The sequence below is a fragment of the Lissotriton helveticus genome, chromosome 8, assembly GCF_964261635.1.
Source record: "Lissotriton helveticus chromosome 8, aLisHel1.1, whole genome shotgun sequence".
Classification (NCBI taxonomy): Eukaryota; Metazoa; Chordata; class Amphibia; order Caudata; family Salamandridae; genus Lissotriton; species Lissotriton helveticus.
Window position 1 is genome coordinate 263,037,853 of NC_136069.1, and position 27,318 is coordinate 263,065,170.

General features: G+C 45.4%; 1 protein-coding gene and 1 pseudogene across 1 annotated transcript in view; one reads left to right on the forward strand and one right to left on the reverse strand.

The window, feature by feature from the left end:
- The window catches only part of PDGFD (platelet derived growth factor D), a 968,283-nt gene that overhangs the window by 720,847 nt on the left and 220,118 nt on the right, over positions 1-27,318 (reverse strand). The window lies entirely within an intron of this gene.
- The window catches only part of LOC144773116 (calcium-activated potassium channel subunit beta-3 pseudogene), a 63,297-nt pseudogene continuing 60,376 nt past the window's right edge, over positions 24,398-27,318 (forward strand).

The window sequence follows — 27,318 nt, forward strand, 5'->3', positions numbered from 1 at the left end:
AAGGGGTGATGATGGACAGAGTTTCTGAATTAAGCAGAATACTCTCACCCAGTCAAGAGATCAGGGCTAGATCCAACACCGTTTTTTAGCTCACTGCACCATCCCAGTTCAGAACCTGGCTATATGCAAATTAGTCTGTTCCTGTCCCAGTGCATGATGGGAACAGGGCAAACCAAACTACCAAGCCAATTCTTACACTGGGAAGGAAACAAGCTTCCGGGGACCGGTTTCTGGCATTTCAGCCGTCGTCGGCCCGGCTTGCTTGAATCCTGATGGTGCAATGAGCAAGGGACTCACATCTGAGTATACCCTTCCACGCTTAGGGTGGACAAAATATTTAACAACAAGGGGTGATGATGGAAAGAGTTTCTGAGTTAAGCAGAATACTCTCACCCAGTCAAGAGATCAGGGCTAGATCCAACACCGTTTTTTAGCTCACTGCACCATCCCAGTTCAGAACCTGGCTATATGCAAATTAGTCTGTTCCTGTCCCAGTGCATGAAGGGAACAGGGCAAACCAAACTACCAAGCCATTTCTTACACTGGGAAGGAAACAAGCTTCCGGGGGCCGGTTTCTGGCATTTCAGCCGTCGTCGGCCCGGCTTGCTTGAATCCTGATGGTGCAATGAGCAAGGGACTCACATCTGAGTATACCCTTCCACGCTTAGGGTGGACAAAAGATTTAACAACAAGGGGTGATGATGGAGAGAGTTTCTGAATTAAGCAGAATTCTCTCACCCAGTCAAGAGATCAGGGCTAGATCCAACACCGTTTTTTAGCTCACTGCACCATCCCAGTTCAGAACCTGGCTATATGCAAATTAGTCTGTTCCTGTCCCAGTGCATGATGGGAACAGGGCAAACCAAACTACCAAGCCAATTCTTACACTGGGAAGGAAACAAGCTTCCGGGGACCGGTTTCTGGCATTTCAGCCGTCATCGGCCCGGCTTGCTTGAATCCTGATGGTGCAATGAGCAAGGGACTCACATCTGAGTATACCCTTCCACGCTTAGGGTGGACAAAATATTTAACAACAAGGGGTGATGATGTACAGAGTTTCTGAATTAAGCAGAATACTCTCACCCAGTCAAGAGATCAGGGCTAGATCCAACACCGTTTTTTAGCTCACTGCACCATCCCAGTTCAGAACCTGGCTATATGCAAATTAGTCTGTTCCTGTCCCAGTGCATGATGGGAACAGGGCAAACCAAACTACCAAGCCAATTCTTACACTGGGAAGGAAACAAGCTTCCGGGGACCTGTTTCTGGCATTTCAGCCGTCGTCGGCCCGGCTTGCTTGAATCCTGATGGTGCAATGAGCAAGGGACTCACATCTGAGTATACCCTTCCACGCTTAGGGTGGACAAAATATTTAACAACAAGGGGTGATGATGGACAGAGTTTCTGAATTAAGCAGAATACTCTCACCCAGTCAAGAGATCAGGGCTAGATCCAACACCGTTTTTTAGCTCACTGCACCATCCCAGTTCAGAACCTGGCTATATGCAAATTAGTCTGTTCCTGTCCCAGTGCATGATGGGAACAGGGCAAACCAAACTACCAAGCCAATTCTTACACCGGGAAGGAAACAAGCTTCCGGGGACCGGTTTCTGGCATTTCAGCCGTCGTCGGCCCGGCTTGCTTGAATCCTGATGGTGCAATGAGCAAGGGACTCACATCTGAGTATACCCTTCCACGCTTAGGGTGGACAAAATATTTAACAACAAGTGGTGATGATGGACAGAGTTTCTGAATTAAGCAGAATACTCTCACCCAGTCAAGAGATCAGGGCTAGATCCAACACCGTTTTTAGCTCACTGCACCATCCCAGTTCAGAACCTGGCTATATGCAAATTAGTCTGTTCCTGTCCCAGTGCATGATGGGAACAGGGCAAACCAAACTACCAAGCCAATTCTTACACTGGGAAGGAAACAAGCTTCCGGGGACCGGTTTCTGGCATTTCAGCCGTCGTCGGCCCGGCTTGCTTGAATCCTGATGATGCAATGAGCAAGGGACTCACATCTGAGTATACCCTTCCACGCTTAGGGTGGACAAAATATTTAACAACAAGGGGTGATGATGGACAGAGTTTCTGAATTAAGCAGAATACTCTCACCCAGTCAAGAGATCAGGGCTAGATCCAACACCGTTTTTTAGCTCACTGCACCATCCCAGTTCAGAACCTGGCTATATGCAAATTAGTCTGTTCCTGTCCCAGTGCATGATGGGAACAGGGCAAGCCAAACTACCAAGCCAATTCATACACTGGGAAGGAAACAAGCTTCCGGGGACCGGATTCTGGCATTTCAGCCGTCGTCGGCCCGGCTTGCTTGAATCCTGATGGTGCAATGAGCAAGGGACTCACATCTGAGTATACCCTTCCACGCTTAGGGTAGACAAAATATTTAACAACAAGGGGTGATGATGGAAAGAGTTTCTGAATTAAGCAGAATACTCTCACCCAGTCAAGAGATCAGGGCTAGATCCAACACCGTTTTTTAGCTCACTGCACCATCCCAGTTCAGAACCTGGCTATATGCAAATTAGTCTGTTCCTGTCCCAGTGCATGATGGGAACAGGGCAAACCAAACTACCAAGCCAATTCTTACACTGGGAAGGAAACAAGCTTCCGGGGGCCGGTTTCTGGCATTTCAGCCGTCGTCGGCCCGGCTTGCTTGAATCCTGATGGTGCAATGAGCAAGGGACTCACATCTGAGTATACCCTTCCACGCTTAGGGTGGACAAAATATTTAACAACATGGGGTGATGATGGACAGAGTTTCTGAATTAAGCAGAATACTCTCACCCAGTCAAGAGATCAGGGCTAGATCCAACACCGTTTTTTAGCTCACTGCACCATCCCAGTTCAGAACCTGGCTATATGCAAATTAGTCTGTTCCTGTCCCAGTGCATGATGGGAACAGGGCAAACCAAACTACCAAGCCAATTCTTACACTGGGAAGGAAACAAGCTTCCGGGGACCGGTTTCTGGCATTTCAGCCGTCGTCGGCCCGGCTTGCTTGAATCCTGATGGTGCAATGAGCAAGGGACTCACATCTGAGTATACCCTTCCACGCTTAGGGTGGACAAAATATTTAACAACAAGGGGTGATGATGGAAAGAGTTTCTGAGTTAAGCAGAATACTCTCACCCAGTCAAGAGATCAGGGCTAGATCCAACACCGTTTTTTAGCTCACTGCACCATCCCAGTTCAGAACCTGGCTATATGCAAATTAGTCTGTTCCTGTCCCAGTGCATGAAGGGAACAGGGCAAACCAAACTACAAAGCCATTTCTTACACTGGGAAGGAAACAAGCTTCCGGGGGCCGGTTTCTGGCATTTCAGCCGTCGTCGGCCCGGCTTGCTTGAATCCTGATGGTGCAATGAGCAAGGGACTCACATCTGAGTATACCCTTCCACGCTTAGGGTGGACAAAAGATTTAACAACAAGGGGTGATGATGGAGAGCGTTTCTGAATTAAGCAGAATTCTCTCACCCAGTCAAGAGATCAGGGCTAGATCCAACACCGTTTTTTAGCTCACTGCACCATCCCAGTTCAGAACCTGGCTATATGCAAATTAGTCTGTTCCTGTCCCAGTGCATGATGGGAACAGGGCAAACCAAACTATCAAGCCAATTCTTACACTGGGAAGGAAACAAGCTTCCGGGGACCGGTTTCTGGCATTTCAGCCGTCGTCGGCCCGGCTTGCTTGAATCCTGATGGTGCAATGAGCAAGGGACTCACATCTGAGTATACCCTTCCACGCTTAGGGTGGACAAAATATTTAACAACAAGGGGTGATGATGAACAGAGTTTCTGAATTAAGCAGAATACTCTCACCCAGTCAAGAGATCAGGGCTAGATCCAACACCGTTTTTTAGCTCACTGCACCATCCCAGTTCAGAACCTGGCTATATGCAAATTAGTCTGTTCCTGTCCCAGTGCATGATGGGAACAGGGCAAACCAAACTACCAAGCCAATTCTTACACTGGGAAGGAAACAAGCTTCCGGGGACCGGTTTCTGGCATTTCAGCCGTCGTCGGCCCGGCTTGCTTGAATCCTGATGGTGCAATGAGCAAGGGACTCACATCTGAGTATACCCTTCCACGCTTAGGGTGGACAAAATATTTAACAACAAGTGGTGATGATGGACAGAGTTTCTGAATTAAGCAGAATACTCTCACCCAGTCAAGAGATCAGGGCTAGATCCAACACCGTTTTTTAGCTCACTGCACCATCCCAGTTCAGAACCTGGCTATATGCAAATTAGTCTGTTCCTGTCCCAGTGCATGATGGGAACAGGGCAAACCAAACTACCAAGCCAATTCTTACACTGGGAAGGAAACAAGCTTCCGGGGACCGGTTTCTGGCATTTCAGCCGTCGTCGGCCCGGCTTGCTTGAATCCTCATGGTGCAATGAGCAAGGGACTCACATCTGAGTATACCCTTCCACGCTTAGGGTGGACAAAATATTTAACAACAAGGGGTGATGATGGACAGAGTTTCTGAATTAAGCAGAATACTCTCACCCAGTCAAGAGATCAGGGCTAGATCCAACACCGTTTTTTAGCTCACTGCACCATCCCAGTTCAGAACCTGGCTATATGCAAATTAGTCTGTTCCTGTCCCAGTGCATGATGGGAACAGGGCAAACCAAACTACCAAGCCAATTCTTACACTGGGAAGGAAACAAGCTTCCGGGGACCGGTTTCTGGCATTTCAGCCGTCGTCGGCCCGGCTTGCTTGAATCCTGATGGTGCAATGAGCAAGGGACTCACATCTGAGTATACCCTTCCACGCTTAGGGTGGACAAAATATTTAACAACAAGGGGTGATGATGGAAAGAGTTTCTGAGTTAAGCAGAATACTCTCACCCAGTCAAGAGATCAGGGCTAGATCCAACACCGTTTTTTAGCTCACTGCACCATCCCAGTTCAGAACCTGGCTATATGCAAATTAGTCTGTTCCTGTCCCAGTGCATGAAGGGAACAGGGCAAACCAAACTACCAAGCCATTTCTTACACTGGGAAGGAAACAAGCTTCCGGGGGCCGGTTTCTGGCATTTCAGCCGTCGTCGGCCCGGCTTGCTTGAATCCTGATGGTGCAATGAGCAAGGGACTCACATCTGAGTATACCCTTCCACGCTTAGGGTGGACAAAAGATTTAACAACAAGGGGTGATGATGGAGAGAGTTTCTGAATTAAGCAGAATTCTCTCACCCAGTCAAGAGATCAGGGCTAGATCCAACACCGTTTTTTAGCTCACTGCACCATCCCAGTTCAGAACCTGGCTATATGCAAATTAGTCTGTTCCTGTCCCAGTGCATGATGGGAACAGGGCAAACCAAACTATCAAGCCAATTCTTACACTGGGAAGGAAACAAGCTTCCGGGGACCGGTTTCTGGCATTTCAGCCGTCGTCGGCCCGGCTTGCTTGAATCCTGATGGTGCAATGAGCAAGGGACTCACATCTGAGTATACCCTTCCACGCTTAGGGTGGACAAAATATTTAACAACAAGGGGTGATGATGGACAGAGTTTCTGAATTAAGCAGAATACTCTCACCCAGTCAAGAGATCAGGGCTAGATCCAACACAGTTTTTTAGCTCACTGCACCATCCCAGTTCAGAACCTGGCTATATGCAAATTAGTCTGTTCCTGTCCCAGTGCATGATGGGAACAGGGAAAACCAAACTACCAAGCCAATTCTTACACTGGGAAGGAAACAAGCTTCCGGGGACCGGTTTCTGGTATTTCAGCCGTTGTCGGCCCTTCTTGCTTGAATCCTGATGGTGCAATGAGCAAGGGACTCACATCTGAGTATACCCTTCCACGCTTAGGGTGGACAAAATATTTAACAACAAGTGGTGATGATGGACAGAGTTTCTGAATTAAGCAGAATACTCTCACCCAGTCAAGAGATCAGGGCTAGATCCAACACCGTTTTTTAGCTCACTGCACCATCCCAGTTCAGAACCTGGCTATATGCAAATTAGTCTGTTCCTGTCCCAGTGCATGATGGGAACAGGGCAAACCAAACTACCAAGCCAATTCTTACACTGGGAAGGAAACAAGCTTCCGGGGACCGGTTTCTGGCATTTCAGCCGTCGTCGGCCCGGCTTGCTTGAATCCTCATGGTGCAATGAGCAAGGGACTCACATCTGAGTATACCCTTCCACGCTTAGGGTGGACAAAATATTTAACAACAAGGGGTGATGATGGACAGAGTTTCTGAATTAAGCAGAATACTCTCACCCAGTCAAGAGATCAGGGCTAGATCCAACACCGTTTTTTAGCTCACTGCACCATCCCAGTTCAGAACCTGGCTATATGCAAATTAGTCTGTTCCTGTCCCAGTGCATGATGGGAACAGGGCAAACCAAACTACCAAGCCAATTCTTACACTGGGAAGGAAACAAGCTTCCGGGGACCGGTTTCTGGCATTTCAGCCGTCGTCGGCCCGGCTTGCTTGAATCCTGATGGTGCAATGAGCAAGGGACTCACATCTGAGTATACCCTTCCACGCTTAGGGTGGACAAAATATTTAACAACAAGGGGTGATGATGGAAAGAGTTTCTGAGTTAAGCAGAATACTCTCACCCAGTCAAGAGATCAGGGCTAGATCCAACACCGTTTTTTAGCTCACTGCACCATCCCAGTTCAGAACCTGGCTATATGCAAATTAGTCTGTTCCTGTCCCAGTGCATGAAGGGAACAGGGCAAACCAAACTACCAAGCCATTTCTTACACTGGGAAGGAAACAAGCTTCCGGGGGCCGGTTTCTGGCATTTCAGCCGTCGTCGGCCCGGCTTGCTTGAATCCTGATGGTGCAATGAGCAAGGGACTCACATCTGAGTATACCCTTCCACGCTTAGGGTGGACAAAAGATTTAACAACAAGGGGTGATGATGGAGAGAGTTTCTGAATTAAGCAGAATTCTCTCACCCAGTCAAGAGATCAGGGCTAGATCCAACACCGTTTTTTAGCTCACTGCACCATCCCAGTTCAGAACCTGGCTATATGCAAATTAGTCTGTTCCTGTCCCAGTGCATGATGGGAACAGGGCAAACCAAACTATCAAGCCAATTCTTACACTGGGAAGGAAACAAGCTTCCGGGGACCGGTTTCTGGCATTTCAGCCGTCGTCGGCCCGGCTTGCTTGAATCCTGATGGTGCAATGAGCAAGGGACTCACATCTGAGTATACCCTTCCACGCTTAGGGTGGACAAAATATTTAACAACAAGGGGTGATGATGGACAGAGTTTCTGAATTAAGCAGAATACTCTCACCCAGTCAAGAGATCAGGGCTAGATCCAACACAGTTTTTTAGCTCACTGCACCATCCCAGTTCAGAACCTGGCTATATGCAAATTAGTCTGTTCCTGTCCCAGTGCATGATGGGAACAGGGAAAACCAAACTACCAAGCCAATTCTTACACTGGGAAGGAAACAAGCTTCCGGGGACCGGTTTCTGGTATTTCAGCCGTTGTCGGCCCTTCTTGCTTGAATCCTGATGGTGCAATGAGCAAGGGACTCACATCTGAGTATACCCTTCCACGCTTAGGGTGGACAAAATATTTAAAAACAAGGGGTGATGATGGACAGAGATTCTGAATTAAGCAGAATACTCTCACCCAGTCAAGAGATCAGGGCTAGATCCAACACCGTTTTTTAGCTCACTGCACCATCCCAGTTCAGAACCTGGCTATATGCAAATTAGTCTGTTCCTGTCCCAGTGCATGATGGGAACAGGGCAAACCAAACTACCAAGCCAATTCTTACACTGGGAAGGAAACAAGCTTCCGGGGATGCACTGTGCCAGGGACAGACTAATTTGCATATAGCCAGGTTCTGAGCTGGGATGGGGCAGTGAGCTAAATAACGGTGATGGATCAAGCCCTGATCTTTGGACTGGGTAAGAGTGGTCTGCTTAATTCAGACACTCTGTTCATCACCACCCTCTTTTCTGAATCATTTTGTCCACCATAAGCGTGGAAGGGTATACTCAGACATGAGTCCCTTGCTCACTGCTCCATCAGGATTCAAGCAAGCCGGGCCGACGACGCCTGAAATGGCAGAAACCGGTCCCCGGAAGCTTGTCTCCTTTCTGGTGAAGAATTGGCTTGGTAGTTTGGTCTGCCCTGTTCCCATGATGCACTGGGCCAGGGACAGACTAATTTGCATATAGCCAGGTTCTGAGCTGGGATGGGGCAGTGAGCTAAATAACGGTGATGGATCAAGCCCTGATCTTTGGACTGGGTAAGAGTGGTCTGCTTAATTCAGACACTCTGTTCATCACCACCCCCTTTTCTGAATCCTTCTTTTCTTAAGGCACACAGTGTTACACGCCTGTATTCTGAATGACCTATGGGTAAGTGGGTAGTGTTCATATACTTACATAAATAAGTCACAAACACTGCTCAGGAAGAGCCCTGCCCATTAAAAGTTCTTTACTTTCAAAATGTTTTTCAAAATTGGGCTTAAAAAACTTAGTTATCTGCTCTTCATTCCTACATTTTGGAGTTAATTTCTTACATTCTGAGTGCCATGGTAAAACACGAATAAAACAACCGGTTCTGCAATCCTGGTTTTCGTTCAAAATGTATTTGGTCCCCTGGATTTTGCGCCTTGCGGAAATTACAAGGAGTAACAGTTTGGTAAAAGGAATAGTGTGAGAACAAACCTGTTGCTATGAATCTTATGACACATTATTCCACCCTGTAGGGTGTCGAGGAGGTAAACGGCTGCACAGATAGCATTATTCCTTATGCAAACTCAGTATTATCCCAGCGGCATCCTTTAATATAATATAATTGTAATATGGCACCCGGAATAAAGCCATTTGTGTATTCAAAGAGAATTCTTCTAGAAACCTGTAACAGTGGTAAATTCCCAGCAGCATTCATAATGGCCAAAATGACTCGGGCAAACCATGTGGATGCTGCACATTTTTTAAGTTTTTTATATTTCCAAATGGAAAATGGTTTGACTTCCTGAGAGACTCTTTCCTCTACAACACTTCCATTAAATGTAAGGTTTTTCCTTCCTCATGCCAAAGTTTTATGTGAGTTCCATTACGGAAAACTCACGCAGGGAAAAATAATTTCGAATAACTATGTTCCCCATCCCGTACTATTAACTGCAATGTGTGCCCAAAAAATTCCAGTGCATCTATTTTATTTGGTGCACAACACAATTGAGAAAACTGACACCTCTCCGCAGTCGCTTCTTTTTCTTGCACATACAAGCCTTTGAAAAAGTCATGCCTTCCTCCTGTACTGAGAAATAAATAACAAACTAAATCTTACCCCTGATCAGGGCTAATGGAGGTTCGGCAGGAAGGGGCTTTTTTATTTGAGGTTTTCGTAGTCATCATGTTCATGGAATGCAGCCCTTATGGCAACGGAGATTTGCGGATTATCACGTACTTTAATGTGATCCTTTAATCAGGGTTGAATTCATTTAGCTAGGTCATTGTGAGAGCTTATAACTAAATGAAGAAAAAATGAAGGCGGGAAATAGATATGTTTCCCTAAACAGTTGTAAGAATAAATTGTAAGAATACGTTTTATTATGAAATGTGGAATCGGAAATATTAAGCCATCTCAGAGAAGTGAGCATGAAAGGAAGCTATTTTTGGAGCAGGAGTTTTGAGGTTATGGACCATGGTGACGAGTATAAGCCATAGAAAAAGAGAAAAATGTGATAAAAAGCAGGATTTATGGGAGTTTTAATGTAGCTTGTGGCAGTGTGGCTTGATATATGATGCAATAGTCAAAAGTCAATCTGAGGTAAAGTTGAAAAGGATGGAATAAAATTGGAAACAGAGGCATAAAGTATGCCATCTGCAAGTAGATCATGAAGGCAAGGAGCAACAGACTTGTTAAGCAGAAGGATATACAGAGGCAAGCAGGCAGAAAGAAAGTGGGAGAGCTGCTGAGCACACAACAGAAGAACTAAAATATGGGCAAATCCAAAATACACTATGGCCTGTTATCGATCAGAATATTGAAAGATAGAGGCATGAGGCAGACTAATAAGATCATTGACTTGTTTAATGGACTATCAAAGTGGGTTACCCGTGAGTTAGTTAACTAATAGATGACTGAGAGCAGTTTTTTAGGCCTCCTGGTAATCCACCGGTATCACAGCCCATTATTAAATACTTTGGGCATATTTACTATTATTTCACACAAGGCAGTCCAGCAAGCATGCTTGCTGCACTACTTTGCATGAAAGGAGGGAAAGAGCAGACATGCTCCGTATATACAGAGATATGGAGCATTTCTGATCTGTCCTTGGGCTGACACACTGCCTGCTTGCCTGCTGTCCAGCACCAACTCAGGCACCCTTGCAACTGTATTACGGGCAGGATTGTTTTTGGCCAGTAAGGGACACCTTCCTTCACAAATACAACCCAAAGAGGAATTTTCCTCTTTCTATGTGTGATACAGAATGCACCATGCATATAAATAGGAAATAATGAGGAGAAAAAACAATTTTCTCCTCAATACGCTATCCTCTGGGAAGCGCCCCGATTTGACACAATTCCAGGTTAACGAGCTTTGCTAGAGCATTCTCTGCACGCTGCCAATGAGCAGTTCGCATTCTAGGTAATACTGGCAGGCCATTTCTTCATTCAAACCAACCATAGATAAATGTTGGCAGCCTTAAAGCATAAACCCCCAGATTCATCATGGTCATGTTTTGCGAGTCCTTAATTACGATTTTTAAGGAATCACTATTAAAGACTCGCAAAACGGAATTCATGTAGAAATCGCAATATTTTTTAGCGATTTCTACTGCTTCCTTATTTGCGATTCGCTAATTGCGAATCGCAAATAAGGAATGGCTTTCCCATTCATTCGTATGGGCCTAAAGGCCCATAGGAATGAATGGCCCTTAGTACACGTAATACCACTTTACTAGGGACTTGCAAGTAAACTAAATTGGTCCATTGGGTGCAAGTCAATCTTATCATGTTTAAATGAGAGAGCACAAGCACTTTAGCACTGGTTATCAGTGCTAAGGAGCACAGCACTAAAGGCCAGCAAAAGCAAATTCTGCAAAAAGTGCATGGTAAAGGCAAAATGTTTGGGAGTGACCCTACGGAGAAGGCCAGATCTAACAAGCATCAACAACTGTATTATATCTCGATACACTATTGATTGTACTTGATACATAACAATACAGTACTAAGGATGTTCTGGCATATCCATCAAGGTAGGCTTTTGCAATTCCTTAATTGTGATTATTAAGGAATCGCAAGTAAGGAATCACAAAAGCCTACGCATGTAGATTAGCTAAAACAATAGGGATTCCTAAACATTCCTTAATTGTGACTCACAAATTTGGGAAATGTAGATATTGTCTAACATTAGAATGCTCACTGGATTGTAAGACTAGGTATTCCTACATTTCATGAAGGATTTGCTTTTCATACACGGTTTTTAGTTTATGTTTGTGTTTACCACTTTACTACATCCTTGTAATTATGATATAGTACAACTCAGAGGTTCTACATGCATTCATTCTATTTTGGTTCCAATGCCTGCTACCCGCTAGACGAATATCTTACATTATTGGAATGACATCTTGCTTTTTCAATACATTTAATCATTTTCATTCTACTACTTGGATAAAAGATGTCATTATTAACACACATTTCTCAGTTTGACAATTCCTATTTCATAGTTGTGTAGTATGCACTTAGCTTAACTATGTTATTATTTATTATTATTTGTGTATTTTATAAAGCGCACAGCTGCCCCAGTGGGGCGTCCCGGCGCTAATGAATCTGGAAGCAGTGGGCGGATATAGGACATATTATAGGTCAAAAAGATGAGTTTTAAGGGTGCTACGGAATAAAGATTCTGATGGACATGCTCGGAGGGACAGAGGGAGCTTATGTTCCGGACAACATTTGTTAAAAATGTATTGACATTACTAAAGTAAATGCACTAAACTAATATTTGATGGTCACTCAGTGTGTAGTTGGGCCTTGGTTCAGTTTTAGTTTTGCCATGTGGTAATACTGTTTAACAGTGATGAAGAACTCTGTTGGCAGACTATTTAACATAGATGCCAGAGCATCTTGCTGTGGGTGTGCCTGTGGCATGCCATGAGTGCACCAAAGCCAACACGAATGCGCCAATCAGTTTGAAGCCAGGAGCCAGAAGTGATGCCTGCCTTTCACTTGATGCTAGACCCTATAAGTCACTTGCTATTATATTTGTCCATTATGAGCTCTATGCCTCGAAATTAGGGCCCGATTATGATGGCGGTTTTCCCGCATCCTCCGGGCCGGCGGAAGCCACCACCGGCCCGGAGGATGCGGGAAAACCGCAGCGGACTGAAACAGACCCCCCCGCCAGATTAGGATGGCTGGGGGATCGTTTTTCAGTCCGCAGCTTTTCCGCCGCGGTCGCACTAACATGGCTGGCGCAGACACCGCCAGTCATATTAGGATGTCTGGAGGAACATGCCTTTACACGGCGGCATTTCCGCCGTGCAAAGGCATACGGATTTTTTGTTTGGAGGCCCGTTGCGGGCCCCCAGGGGTGAAGGGGGGTGGGGGGTGCACATGGGGGTACCTATGGTACCCCGCTGCATTTGCCTGCGCAAAGCGGCAGGCACCGCGCGGTGCCTGCCGCTTTGTGCATGCAAATGCACAACTTACATTTTTATCATTGCAATGATAAAAATACAGGATGTGACCGCCAGGGTGGCGGTCACTTCCTAATTTGCACGGAGGGACCGCCGCTGCCCCTGCGAACGGTCCCTTCTACTCTATGGTGGCGGACGGACTCAGGTCCGTCCGCCATCATAATCGGCCCCTTAATGTGCGCTGAGATAGGTTATGACACTAAGGGCCTCATTACAATGTCAGACGAAAAGCCTCCGCCCGATAGTCGGAATTGCCAAGATCGTGTCAGAACCCTTCCAACTGGCTCGGTTGGTTTACAATTCACCCCACTGATTACGATGTTCGCGGTCGGAAAGTAAATCGCATGGTTATTCCAATTCGGTTCTGCCTGGCTCTATTAGTATGTGTCAGTCAGAACCGCATTGTGCACCAATACAAACAGCGTTTCCGCCCAACCGATTTTCAGAGTTGGGCTGTCTGACACAAAAAGGCTGTCGGAAAGTGACTTTGGGGGCCCCTAGCAGGGCCTCCTTCGTCCTGCAGCCTCAGGTTGGGGGCCGAGGGGTACCTTAGGACCCCTTTGCAAAACCCTGCACTGTGTGGCTGGCATTGTGCTGTGCCTGCAATAGGGTGCATGGTTTTGCACACACATCCCATTTCCCCATAGGAGCCTGTGTAGTAGGGCAGAACACATGCAAGCATAGGGAACAATGGGACTCCAACCAAACACTGTTTGGTCGCATCGTAATTGGTCATGCGGAACTGCAGAGCGTGAGTCAGTCGGTTCCCGAATCTGCAACGGTGTAAGACGGAAAGTTTCCATCCAACATCGTAATGAAACCCATAGTCTGCACTTTACACCCTCCACTTGCTATACTACATTACCCATTCTACTTCTATGGCACCTCTTCCCTTTCCTTCTAACCATCCATTGACATCCCACAAAACATCTGTCTCTTAAACACACTAGTCCAAATTCACAAAGCAAGTTAAGAACTGTAACTTTATGACTACGGAGTCGCCTCTGCTGGGGCGAATTCTCTGTATAGCGCAACCAGCAAACAGAAGGTCTGCTGTTAGAGCGGAGACTCATCCCTGGAGAGCGGAGATTCTGCTGTCATAAAGGTATGGCTCGTAACTTGCATTGTGTACTAGGCCCATTCTTTTCCTAAACAGGATATTTAAAGTAGACCCCCATTTCAAGATAAGATCATCAATGACTTTTGGAATGTCTGAGACCTGGCTAAATGAGTGGGATGACCTCAATCTTACTAAGAACACCAAAACAAATACACAGCACTCTGCTGTGACCATCCTAGTACAAACGTGGCAGCAGTGTTGCACAATTTTTCAGAGCCATCATTTATTCTGCTATTTGAATGACAGGTGGAAGTGCTAGTAACAAAACTATCCTCTATTGCCAAAACCTCCTACAACTTCTACTTATTATACCACCACCTGGTAACTCTTCTATGTTCCATACCACTTTTAGAAAAAGCACCAATCAGCCTTGGCACTAACTGCTCTTTCCCTATCATCTTTGGTGATCTCAGTTTCTATAGTGATAACCCCTTCAAATCTGCCACATTAGTGGTGATCAACTATCATCCGGCAGACGCTTTTTTCTACCTCATCATCATTGCTGCACATATAATTGGCCAACCTCTGGAGGTGGTATGCATCACAAGATATCTGTCTCCTTGTTAATAGTAACATCTAAACTATAGTCTGATCACTAGCTGATCTCTTTTAGCCTACAATTAAAACCTTAAGACTCTGAGCACTTTACCACTGCTAACTATTGCTAAAGGGCGTGTGATTCTCGTAAAAATAATGACATTGGTGTATACCTGTTTGGCATATTTGATTTACTACTAAGTCCCTAGTAAAGTGGTATGCTATATACCCAGGGCATGTAATTTAAATGCTACTAGTGGCCCTGCAGCACTAGTTGTGCCACCCACATAAGTAGCCTTTCAAACCTGCCATTGCCAGGCCTGTGTTTGCAGTTTAGTACCACTTCAAAGTGGCATTTAAAACTACTTGCCAAGCATCAAACTCCCATTTTATTTTATATAACTTACCCTAAGGGCAGGGTGCTGTACAACAAAAAGGTAGGACATGTACTTTGTTTCTTTACATGTCCTGGTATAGACAAACAGCCCATTTCATTTTACACTACTGTGAGGCCTGCTATTCTGATAGGTTAACATCGGGAATTCCTTGAATGCACTTTCAAGCTGTTATTCCTGATTCCAGAGGAGTAGCTGATTTTTGTTTCGTATCTTTAGATTGGTAATGAAAAACAATCTGTACTGGTAAAGTTGGATTTGGCATCACTAGTTTAGGAGTACCACTTTTAGAAAGTGGGTACTTTTCAGCTCTTAGCTCTTTGTGTGCCTTCCAGCCTGTCTCCAATACAAGCCTGGGTTGGGGTGACAGATACAGTTCCCTCTAAACAGCCACAAGCACAGGACACTCAGGTGCATCTGCATTCATCTACACACTGATGGGTCTTCCTTTATCTTCCTTTGTTCCTCACTTTATCCTTTTTGGTACCGTGCTTTTGATTACCAAGAAAATTGAGTCACTTATTACATTCACCCCACTCAAACCCATTTCTTCAGTGACTAACTTTGGTGACAATGTAGACTGGCTGTGGTACTTGACTTACTTCTAAAGTACTTCCCTATGAGCTCCTTTATGGATTGGCCCAAGGGCATCACATCTGCTTCCTCTAAAGGTCTCACAGGGTTACCACTGGGGTCTTCCACCCCTGTTATACTAATAATCATGTTTCCTTCTGAATGACCGATGGCAATACTCCCCTCAGACTCACTATGTTGGGGCTCCTGGGGTGGGTGCATTTTTACTGCAGCACCTCCTCGACCCCTCTTTTGGGAAAAGCCACCACGTGCTTTCGCTTTGCTCCGTGGTATTTTCCCTCAGAATGCGTTCGTAACAGCTAAAACAATACAGGACCTACGATTCGGCACTAACCCCCTCCCTTCTACTACCCATGACAAATAGCTCACACAACTCCTACCTCCACTGCTGCCGCTTCCGCCGATCAGTTACCAGGACTTACTTTACTGGTTGTAAAACCATACAACCCACAAAACTATGGGTTTTCACTTCTTGCTTCAATAAACTGGTTCTTTTATTATCTTTCAGTTCGGAATAAATCCGTACCCATGAACCATTCAGATCATCTACCCTTGTCTGATGAATTGCTCTCAAATTGTCATTTTTCATTGTTGATTTGGAGTCATTGTGGTTCCTAATAGCATTCACAAATATTGAGTAAACAATATACAGATGAAGAAAAAATATAGCTGGGACTAATTGTTAAGCTGAAGCATATTACTGACAAGGTAGACAAGGCAAGGAAGGTGGAGCTTCTACTGTGACATGCATGAGAGAACTTACGTAAAGTTTAATAAGTATTTATAAATACAATAGGTTTTGTCTTGGCTGACCATTTATCTGAATCCCAGGCATCAGTAAATATTTGTTCTTCATGTGTTTATAGAGAAGGATAGCAATGCTAAGCCATTAGTAATCACATGATCTTTCTGTTCATTTGCACAGATCCTTTTGAGTCCATATGACTTCACCTCATAGGGACTTGCATGTCCTTTTGAGTCCATATGACTTCACCTCATAGGGACTTGGATGGTCCCAGGCAGCCACAAAATAACAAGCAATGATTTTTCCAGACAGTATTTTGTTAGTATCCCGACAGCAACAAACACCAAGACCAAGGCAATAGCACACAACAATCAATGGTCCTAGGATGAGCATACATTAACATGACAAGCCTCATGCAATTTATCTATCTATCTATCTATCTATCTATCTATCTATCTATCTATCTATCTATCTATCTATCTATCTATCTATCTATCTATCTATCTATCTATCTATCTATCTATCTATCTATCTATCTATCTATCTATATCTATAGGTCGCCAGTAGTTAGTTTTAGGTAGGACCTATTATCCATAGGAAATCCGCAACATTCTATTTGGAATAACTTTGGCGCCGATTGACGAATCTGCGCGAAATTATCTAAACTTTTGGCCAGCTCCGGTCCGTTCCTATCCTGAAAGTTTCACGATGATTCATCAAGCGGGGGCTGAGAAAAAAGGGGGGTCCTAAAACGCGTTTTCCCCATGCAATTTCCCATAGGACCTTTAGCCACAGCTACTGCCCGAACTGCTGAACGGAATTACACCAAATTTGGCAAAGAGGTAGTTCTTGGTTCAGACTCGTGCCTTTTGCTCATTTGGTGTAAATTCGCTCAGTAGTTCCTGAAAAAATTACAGTTAATTCATTTATATATCTATGGGCGCAGTGGATCCGTGTACCTACCTGCGTACCCAAAGCGCAGCCTACGCACACCCTGCCGTGCATGAGCTGTATTTTAATTGGCTGTCAACACTCCAAATCAGGAAGTGATGGCAGCCATCTTGTGCCTCGGTAGAACCAAGGCACAAGAAACCCAAAACAAACGCCGCAAAATGTGAAAAGGGGGCTGGGTAGACACACCCTGACCCCCTAGGCCTGCTCAGGGAGTCCCACAAGGACCCCCAGGGCCAAAAATGTATTTTTTTTTTAAATCGCGGGACGCGCATAGAATCTGCGTATCCTACCGATAAAAAAAAAAGAAACCCGGTCTCCCGCGCTAAATATGGTAATTTGCGCCCCGGGGGGGACCAAATCCCAGGGGCGTTATTAAAAAAATAGTGTGGGGGTCCCAATCCCTCCCACACTGCCCCGGGGACCGCCACCCCAGGGGCTCTTACTTAACATATGCGGGGGGCTCACGGGGCCCCCCGCAGCCCCGGAGACCGCCACCCCCCGGGGCTTGTTTAAAATGGGTAGGGGGCTCTCAGGCCCCCCCAGCCCCGGGGACCGCCACCCCGGGCTTTAAAACATTAACTGGGGGGGCTCTGAGGCCCCCCAGCCCCGGAGACCGCCACCCCGGGCTTTAAAACATTAACTGGGGGGGCTCACGATGCCCACCGTAGCCCCGGGGACAGCCACCACCGGGGCTTGTTTAAAATGGGTGGGGGGCTCTCAGGCCCCCCCAGCCCCAGGGACCGACACCCTCCGGGGTTTTTGAAAATTATGTACGGGGGCTCTCAGGCCCCCCCAGCCCCGGGGACCGCCACCCCCGGGGCTACTTCAAATTAGGTGTGGGGGTGCTCTGAGGTCCCCCAGCCCCAGGGACCGCTACCCCCTGGGTCTTCTTTCAAATGTGGGAGGGGGGCCACGTGGCCCCCCTCCTGGAGCCTTGTACAGGCCCTGGGGACCGCTACCCCCCAGGGCCGGCTACTTCAGTATCCCGGGGTGCCCACCTCCGGGACACTCCTGTTTGCAATGACAGGGCTGGAGCATCGCGGCTCCCACCCTGCCATTGCAAACTGCTTTCCTATTTGGAAGAGAGAGCAGGAAACCTGCTCTCTCTTCCAAATAGGAAAGCAGATTGCTTTTTCACAGGGGGAGCAGAATGTTAGCTGCTCCCCTTCAGGAAAAGCAATGCTGGCTCCCGCAGGACACGGGGAGCCAGCTGGGACCGTGGGGGGGATAGGGGACCCCCCCATGGCCATTCCTTGCACCACTCTGCAAACGCGCCCCTGGCGAGTTGGTGGAGGGGGAACGAATTCCCCTTGAATACTGGGGGTCCCCGGGAGCCAATTAGCCCACCAAGAACCTCCAGTATGCGCCAGGGGGCTGCGTTGCAGAGAGGTGTTCTGAGACCACACCCCTTTTTACACCTCTCTGCAAAGCAGCTCCGTGGCGCATAGTGGAGGTACCTGGTGGGCTAGTTGGCCGCCAGGGGACCTCAGGATTCAAGGGGACTTAATCCTCCAACTTGAAATGCACCACGGGGCGTGTTTGCACAGTGGTGAAGGTAGGGGGCGGGGCCTGAGGTGATATGTGGCAAACACGCCCTGTGGCGCGTTTTAAGTTGGGGAATTAATTCCTCTTCAATCCAGAGGTCCCCTAGGGGACAACTAGCCCACCAGGTACCTCCAGTAAGTGCCAAGGAGCTGTGTTGCAGAGTGTTGTAAAAAGGGGCGTGGCCTCTGAACACCTCTCTGCAACGCAGCTCCCTGGTACATACTGGAGGTACCTGGTGGGCTAGTTGGCCCCAGGGGACCTCAGTATTTAGGGGACTTAATCTCGCAACTTAAAAAGCGCCACAGGGCATGTTTGCACACATGTCGCCTCAGGCCCCGCCCCCTTCCTTCACCATTGTACAAATATTCGTCTATAATCAGCCTAACTACGAATTCCGATTTACTCACCTGTTATTAGGAGAGAACCCAGTGCTGCATCTTTTAGCCCAGCACTGACCCTGAAAAGTCATTCTAAGCGTACTTACCAGTAACCTGTGTTTCCTTCCATAGGAATCCATTGTGTGGTTTTCAGCAGAAAAGTTTCAGTGTCGATTTTTGAAACATACAAATATTCCTCTAAAATCAGCCGAACTACGAATCTTGATTTACTCACCTGTTATCAGGAGAGACGTCAGTGCTGCATCTTTACGCCCAGTACTGATCATGAAAAGTAATTCTAACCGTACTTACCAGCTACTTGAATTTTCTTCCATAGGCTAACATTGACTGGTTTCACTTAGAAATTCTTCTAAGTGTGGAGTTTTGGAACTTTAAAAAATCCTATAAAAGCAGCAGAACTACGAATTCCATTCACTCACCTGTTATCAGGAGTGACCTCAGTGCTGCTTCTTTGAAGCCAGTACTGATCCTGAAAAGTAATTCTAACCGTACTTACCAGTAACTTGTATTTTCTTCAATAGGAATCCATTGTGTGGTTTTCACCAGAAAAGTTTCTAAGTGTCTATTTTCACAAACTAAAAATATTCCTTAAAAATTGCCTGTATGACTTAAACGCATTCTTTCTTTTGTTTACAGGAGATGCACCCGTGCTGGATCCAGGATCCGCCACTGAGTACAGAAAATTAACGTTAACACTACTTACCTGATAAGTGAATTTCCTGCCATAGGATAACATTGTTGATTCAACTTTTAAAATACAATAATATTCCTTAAAAATCACTACTGTAACCAAAACGCTTTTACTCAACTGTTTACAGGAGATGTCCCAGGACTGAATCTAGTATCCAGTCCTGTGGTTAGAAAAGTATTCCAAAAAATAACTAATTGCATTTAACTAGAAATTCACATTGACCTCAATGTTGCATTGTGTCTGAAATTGTGTTGCGCATTACAACAACTGTAACTACTGTACTTAAAAGTCCATTGCCTATTTGCAAAGTATTAAAACTAAAGTAATTCATTTTGAGAAAGTATAATTTGTAATATAATGTATAATGTAATTGAAATGTAATTCAAAAATTAAAATATGTAAAAAAATATTGTTAAAAAAATGTCATAAATCAGTATAAAAAATAAAAATAACAATTAACACATTCAAAAATTGTCATTTACAAAACCTTTTAAATTCACTGAAAAAAACCATAGGTTTCAGACATGTTATAGTTAGGAATTAGCATTTAAAAACCTTTGAAATTCACTGAAAAAAACATAGGTTTCAGTCAAGTTATAGTTAGGATTTACCATTTAAAAAACCTTAGAAATTCACTTAAAAAAACGTAGGTATTAGGGGTGTTATAGTTAGCAGGACATTTCATGCGTACAAAAACATTAAAATTCCTCCGTTATAGTCAGTTCTACTAACTATTACTCGCGTGCCCGCAATCCACTGCTGATGATGTCACATATTACATCATTCATGACATGGCCAGTGACATCACTGAAGACATCACTGATGACATCATTCACGTGACAATCGGATACAACTCATCATACACTAGTATAACCTTTCAACACTCATTCTAAAATATGGAGTACCATATTTGAAACCATTGACACACCAATACAAGTTTCTAAAAACCCACTCAGTGATTCCTACATCTACACACACATCTAAACACTTACCTATACATTCACTCATACATGCTAACAAAGATCAATAGAACATTATTAAATATACTTATACACCTACATCGACATTACACACCAGCTGATATCCTATTCACTTAAGCAGTCATCCTACTCACTTATGCAAGCAATTGATCATACTTACATTTACTAAGCTATAAACTTATACAAACACCACTTCATTTATTCATACAGATAGTAACTCATACTTAGTGTGTTATAAAATCACTATTAGAAGTATACAGTCACTCATACAATCACTGAGTGTTAAGTATACCTATATTTAAACAACTGTCACATACACTGCCTTTTATATTTCTACTTTGTTAGACATGTATCTTTGAGAAATATATTTACTCATCACCACACCCATAAAGAGATTCACTCACCCAAACAAGTGTTTTCACGTGCAGTCTTAACTCATATACTATTATTATTATTGTTATTTCTAAAGCGCACTGTCACCTTGCAGGCATCCTGGCGCTAAACTAGGCTCATGGGCAAAAGACAAGTGTCAGGCAGAGCAGAGACCACATGTCAAGTTACTCAGGCAACAACCAGGTTTTAATCTTTCTCCTGAATGGAAGAAGCTCCGTGGTTTGTCTTATATCGAGTGGGAGCAAATTCCACAGTTTGGCAGCTGTCACTTCAAAGGATCTGCCTCCTGCTCTAACCTTTTTAAACCTGGGTACTTTCACCAGCCTGGCCAGTGACGACCGCAGGTGCCTGGCTGGAGTGTACCAATTAAATTTAGATTGCATGGAGGCGGGGCCCATTCCATGAAGAGCCCTGAACACCAGACAGAGGGATTTAAATTGTATCCGCTGTCGCACAGGTAACCAGTGCAGTTTGGCAAGGGCAGCCGCACCATGTGCTCTTCTGGGAAGCCCCAAAGCCAGTCTGGCAGCTGCAGACTGCACCCTCTGGAGCCTGTCCAAAAGAAACTCAGGGGAACCCAATGGTAGAGCATTGCAGTAATCCAATCTACTGAGGATTGTGCACCTTGCCACTTGAGCACGAGCATAGAATGGTAGGAGTGGCAAGATTTTCCTCAGAGATCGGAGAACAGCAAAACAGCAAGCGGTCGTTTTGTTGACATACGTCTCCATACTTAGTTTATGATCAAGCATGACCCCTACATTGCGGACTGCGGCCACGGGTCGTACAGTAGTCATTATTTCAGGAGGCCAAAAGTTTCCTGGGAACGGGCGGGCGATCTTATTCCCAGTGCTAAAAAGCACCTCCGTTTTTGCAGCATTAAACTGTAGCGAGTTAGCCTTTAGCCACCGTGACGTGTCCCGCATACAGTTGTGGAAAACTTCCGCTGGTGTTGACTCCTCTCCCTCAAAGGAGAGGATCATCTGCATATCGTCCGCATAATTCACAGTCTTGATGTTATGGGTCTTAATAAGTGAGATCAGAGGTTTTAAATATAAATTAAAAAGTATGGGGCTAATCGCCGAGCCCTGTGGGGTTCCATGAGCCACCTTGTTAAATACCGACTGAAAAGGTGGCAAAGACACTGCCTGCTGCCTATCCTGCAGGAAAGAGCGAAACCATGCCGGAGCGCTACCTCTCACCCCAGCATCAGATAAACGATTCAATAGGATCTGATGATTGACCGTATCAAAGGCGGCAGACGTGTCTAGCAGAATCAGAAATACTGTCTGTCCCTTGTCTGCACGCCTCTGAAGTTCATCCACGGCCGTCACCAGGGCTGTTTCAGTCCCGTGAGCAGGACGAAACCCAAATTGATCATTCTCTAATAGGTGATGCTTTTCAAGATGTTTAGAGAGGGTAGCACTAACCAGTCGCTCAACCACCTTGGCAGGAAAAGGCAGCAGAGAAATAGGCCTGTAATTTTTGGAACAGTCAGGATCCAAGGAAGGCTTTTTCAGCAAAGGGGAAATCACAGCCTGTTTCCACTGAGCTGGAACAGTGCCAGTAACAATAGACTGGTTACAAATTAAACGGAGTGTGGGAAACAGTTCCTCCTTGTGCTCCTTCCAAATTTTGCATGGCACCGGATCCAGAGGAGACCCAGAGGAGATCCCCATAGCCAGCCCACAAAATGCATCGTCTGTAAGAGGAGGGAAGTCAGATAGCAATTCCCCCGACGACCAGGCTAAGTCATCTGCCAGATCTGTTGTTACTACAGGTATGATGTCATTAGAGTGACCAGCAGATGACCTGTCCCCCTCCAAGTTCTCCACAATCAGCTCACTTTTCTCCTTAAAGAATTTAGCCAGATTTTCACAGAGTTCTTGAGATGGGACAATAACATTCTTAGAACAGTCAGGGCTGGTTAAGCTGTTTAAAATATTGAAGATGCTCCTGGAGCTATTAGCAGCCGTGCAGATGACCGAGGAGTAATAATCTGATTTAGATTTTCTGATCATACCTTTGTATTCCAGGACTTTGCTTTTCCACAGCAGCCTAGATGTTTCGTCATATTCCCGCCTCCATCTCCTTTCTGCCTGTTTACAGCCCTGCTTAAGTTTAGCCAGTATCTCATTAAACCATGGGGCAGAAGCACTCCCCTTACAGCAGCGTTTTTTTAGAGGAGCATAAGCATCCAACACCGCCGTGATTCCAGAACAAAGTGAGGAATAGTTCTCCTCAACTTGTCTGTCCAGGCTAAAAGCCTCATTCACATTGAAAACCCCGTTTGGTGAGCTCAGACGAGTAAGCGCCTTCCAGTCGCTACACCAAAATTCTTTAGTGACTAATGGAGCCTTAGTGTGAACATCACAGATGTTTACAAAGAATTTTACAAGGTAATGATCTGACCAGTCTGTGGGCAATGTTTCGCCCATTACCACCAAGTCAGGAACCGTAAACAATAGATCTAAAAGATTCCCTGCCTTGTGAGTGGCTCCAATAATCTGCTGAGAAAGACCAAAGCTTTCGCAGGATTGAAGCAGGTTACGGAAACCCATATCCAGGGGGCCATTGCACCAAAGATTAAAATCCCCCATAATGACCAGCTTATGGTGGGATGCTGCGATATTAGTCAGTGTCGATAAGGGTGCTTGTTGTTGAAAGGTATTAAAAGCCCCAGGCGGTCTGTAACATAACACGACAGTGCAGACAATCCCAGAACAATTCCGGATAGAGAGACCTAACAACTCTGTCCCCGTCGCAATGTCTATGTCAATGATGTCTATTTTACAACTAACATTGTAAATGACTCCTACCCCCCCACCCCTACCAGTAGGTCTGGGAAGATGCAAAAATGTAAATCCAGGAGGGCATGCGCAACCAGGTTCAACCAAACAGTCAGCATGAGTCCATGTTTCTGTCATAAACAGAACGTCCAGCTCATGCATCTCAATCAGCAACTGGATTTCTTTACTGTGCTTAGGCAGGGACCTAACATTTAAAAGCCCACATCTCAAAAGATTGTTGGTAAGGAAATCAGTTTGTGGCTGGGCCGTGTGCAGTAGATTAAGAGTCCCTTTATCTGGGTAAAGCTTACCGATCCGTATAAGCGTGTCTCTCGAGTAGGGAGGACCACGAAGGTCATCACACAGCTCCTGGGGGCCAAAACCGGCAGCGTAGCTGGCGCTCGGCGCTTCCCTGGCGCGGACGGGCGCAGAGGGGCTTGCCTTTGGCGCGCCTTCGGCGCGCCGCCAGCGCGCCCGCAGCGCTCGCCCGCTGCACTCGCCCGCTGCGCGTTCGCTCCAGTGTTGTTTATATGGAGCCCAGAGCGCGCAGCTCCGACCACTAGACCGTATGCCCCACTACACCCAAAATGGCGGGTCCGCTCACACGGACGGACCCGACCAAGGGAAACAACCAAAGCCTCGAGCGACCGCACTGGCCGAGCACAAGGTAAATATGTGCAAACAAGCAAGTTGTGGCTACTAGTAGGCAAGACAGCAGTCTAAAAACATAAGGTGCACTGTAAAAACAGGTGAGCAAGTTGTGGCTGTGTATACATGAAAGCAGTTTAAAATCACAGAGGACCGTTTTTTAAATGAGCACGTTTTAAAAATAGAATTAATATCAGATAAAACAAGTAGCCTCCAAAGTGGCCGACCGTGCATGCAGAGCCCTGCCGAACACGTCGAGTGCCTCTAGAGCTAGGTAGGGTCTGCGCGCTTGCTCCAGTGTTGTTTATATGGAGCCCAGAGCGCGCAGCCCCGACCACTAGACCGTATGCCCCACTACACCCAAAATGGCGGGTCCGCTCGCACGGACGGACCCGACCAAGGGAAACAACCAAAGCCTCGAGCGACCGCACTGGCCGAGCACAAGGTAAATATGTGCAAATAAGCAAGTTGTGGCTACTAGTAGGCAAGACAGCAGTCTAAAAACATAAGGTGCACTGTAAAAACAGGTGAGCAAGTTGTGGCTGTGTATACATGAAAGCAGTTTAAAATCACAGAGGACCGTTTTTTAAATGAGCACGTTTTAAAATAGAATTATTATCAGATAAAACAAGTAGCCTCCAAAGTGGCCGACCGTGCATGCAGAGCCCTGCCGAACACGTCGAGTGCCTCTAGAGCTAGGTAGGGTCGGTGCGCTCGCTCCAGTGTTGTTTATATGGAGCCCAGAGCGCGCAGCCCCGACCACTAGACCGTATGCCCCACTACACCCAAAATGGCGGGTCCGCTCGCACGGACGGACCCGACCAAGGGAAACAACCAAAGCCTCGAGCGATCGCACTGGCCGAGCACAAGGTAAATATGTGCATAAGCAAGTTGTGGCTACTAGTAGGCAAGACAGCAGTCTAAAAACATAAGGTGCACTGTAAAAACAGGTGAGCAAGTTGTGGCTGTGTATACATGAAAGCAGTTTAAAATCACATAGGACCGTTTTTTAAAGGAGCACGTTTTAAAAATAGAATTAATATCAGATAAAACAAGTAGCCTCCAAAGTGGCCGACCGTGCATGCAGAGCCCTGCCGAACACGTCGAGTGCCTCTAGAGCTAGCTACATCACCTACTACATCAACTATTTATAGTTCTTTGGACAGTCACACACCTCCCATCCAACCACACACACATTCACTATCCTATACAAATACTCACTTAATTAATTAATACTAATATAGACTTTACATAGCTACTAAACAACTTATGTACTAGTTTACACAACAAGAGATACAGTGAAACATATATTCACACAGTTTAGTCACTATCCCATATATTTAGTGAGACACTTTAAATTAGTCACTTAGACAGTCAATGACAGTGCTACTAAATCCTCCATCCAGATACTTATACATCAAGTCAGTCTTCAATACAGATTGCTAAATATATATGATATATATTTAAATATCGAACCAAACCACATTCGCTGGATGATGTCATCAGTGATGTCATTTGCGATGTCATCAGTGATGTCACTGACCATGTCATGAATGATGTAATACGTGACATCATCAGCAGTGGATTGCGGGCGCGCGAGTTATAGTTAGTAGAACTAACTATAACGGAGGAATTTCAATGGTTTTGTACTCATGAAATATCCCATTTTTTATCACACTTTTTGTTCTTTTTCTTGCACTGCATTTAAGAAATTCTATATATAATATAAAAAGAGAAAGAGTCCCTTCTATATCTGCTTTTCTTTGTGAGAATCCCACAAGCGGATACAACTCATTCTTTCTGTTCGCCTCCTGGATCGAGGAAGGACGTGAAAGAGTTGTTTGGAAACCCAGATGATGACACTGGCCACTTTATAGTGTAATGATGGGATACCATTAATCCTGAGGAGGTTCTCGTTAACCTTCTTCATTCTGTAGACTAATCATCTTTTCTGCATCTCGATTTTTCCCTTTTTTATCCTTTGTTAGTAATAAAGATGTCAGCACTATAGGCTGTTAGTGTCTTCAGAATAGCATCTAGAAGCACATTTTTTTCCTTTGATTAGTATAGACCACGGATTATATTGTTGTTGTATGAGTAATAGAATTAGGGGGATTTAATTCGTGTAGGTCTTTAAAATTTGTCCCTCAGACCCTTCATTTTGAGTATTTATTCTATGACCCTCCCATGACTGGAGATTTTGAGATAAGGCCTATTAGAAAATAGGTAAAATTTCAAAATGGAAGACTGGTCATGAAAAGTTGGTGGACAATTTGAAACCATTCATGACAGTCATCATAAAACTGGTTCTTTGTGGATCTAACTGTTGCCAAAGCCTCCTCTGGTCAGACGGTTGCAGAATCAACAGTGGCATAACAAATATGAAATATGAGTAGTCACAGGTTATCTAGTTGCAAGGCAACTTATCATGTTCCGTGCACTACAAACAACCTATATTTATAAGGAACTAGTACTTCTGCAATTCCAGTACAGATACTCTGTGGTCGAGGAAGGACAACCCAGGGCACATGTCTCATCCTATCCTAGGAAATGTCGAACTCTGCAGAAATCTACCTTAGTTTCTAGTAATTTCTGTGATGTAGGGAGAAAGCACTGATCAAAATTCTGCTCAACATAGCACCGAGGAAATGAAAAATAAAAAAATAGGACATTCTGTGACACACCTACTGATATGCCTTGAAAAGTGACTGAGGCAAAGAGAGACAATGAACATAGGACCTGCATGTGAGGTATAGCCTCACTTGTTTGGGTGTTTCTACATAACACTACTGGGTTGAGCTCTCCAAGAAAGGCCATTTAACACCTCTTTGCTGAGCCTGCACCGTTCACTGGTCTTTGT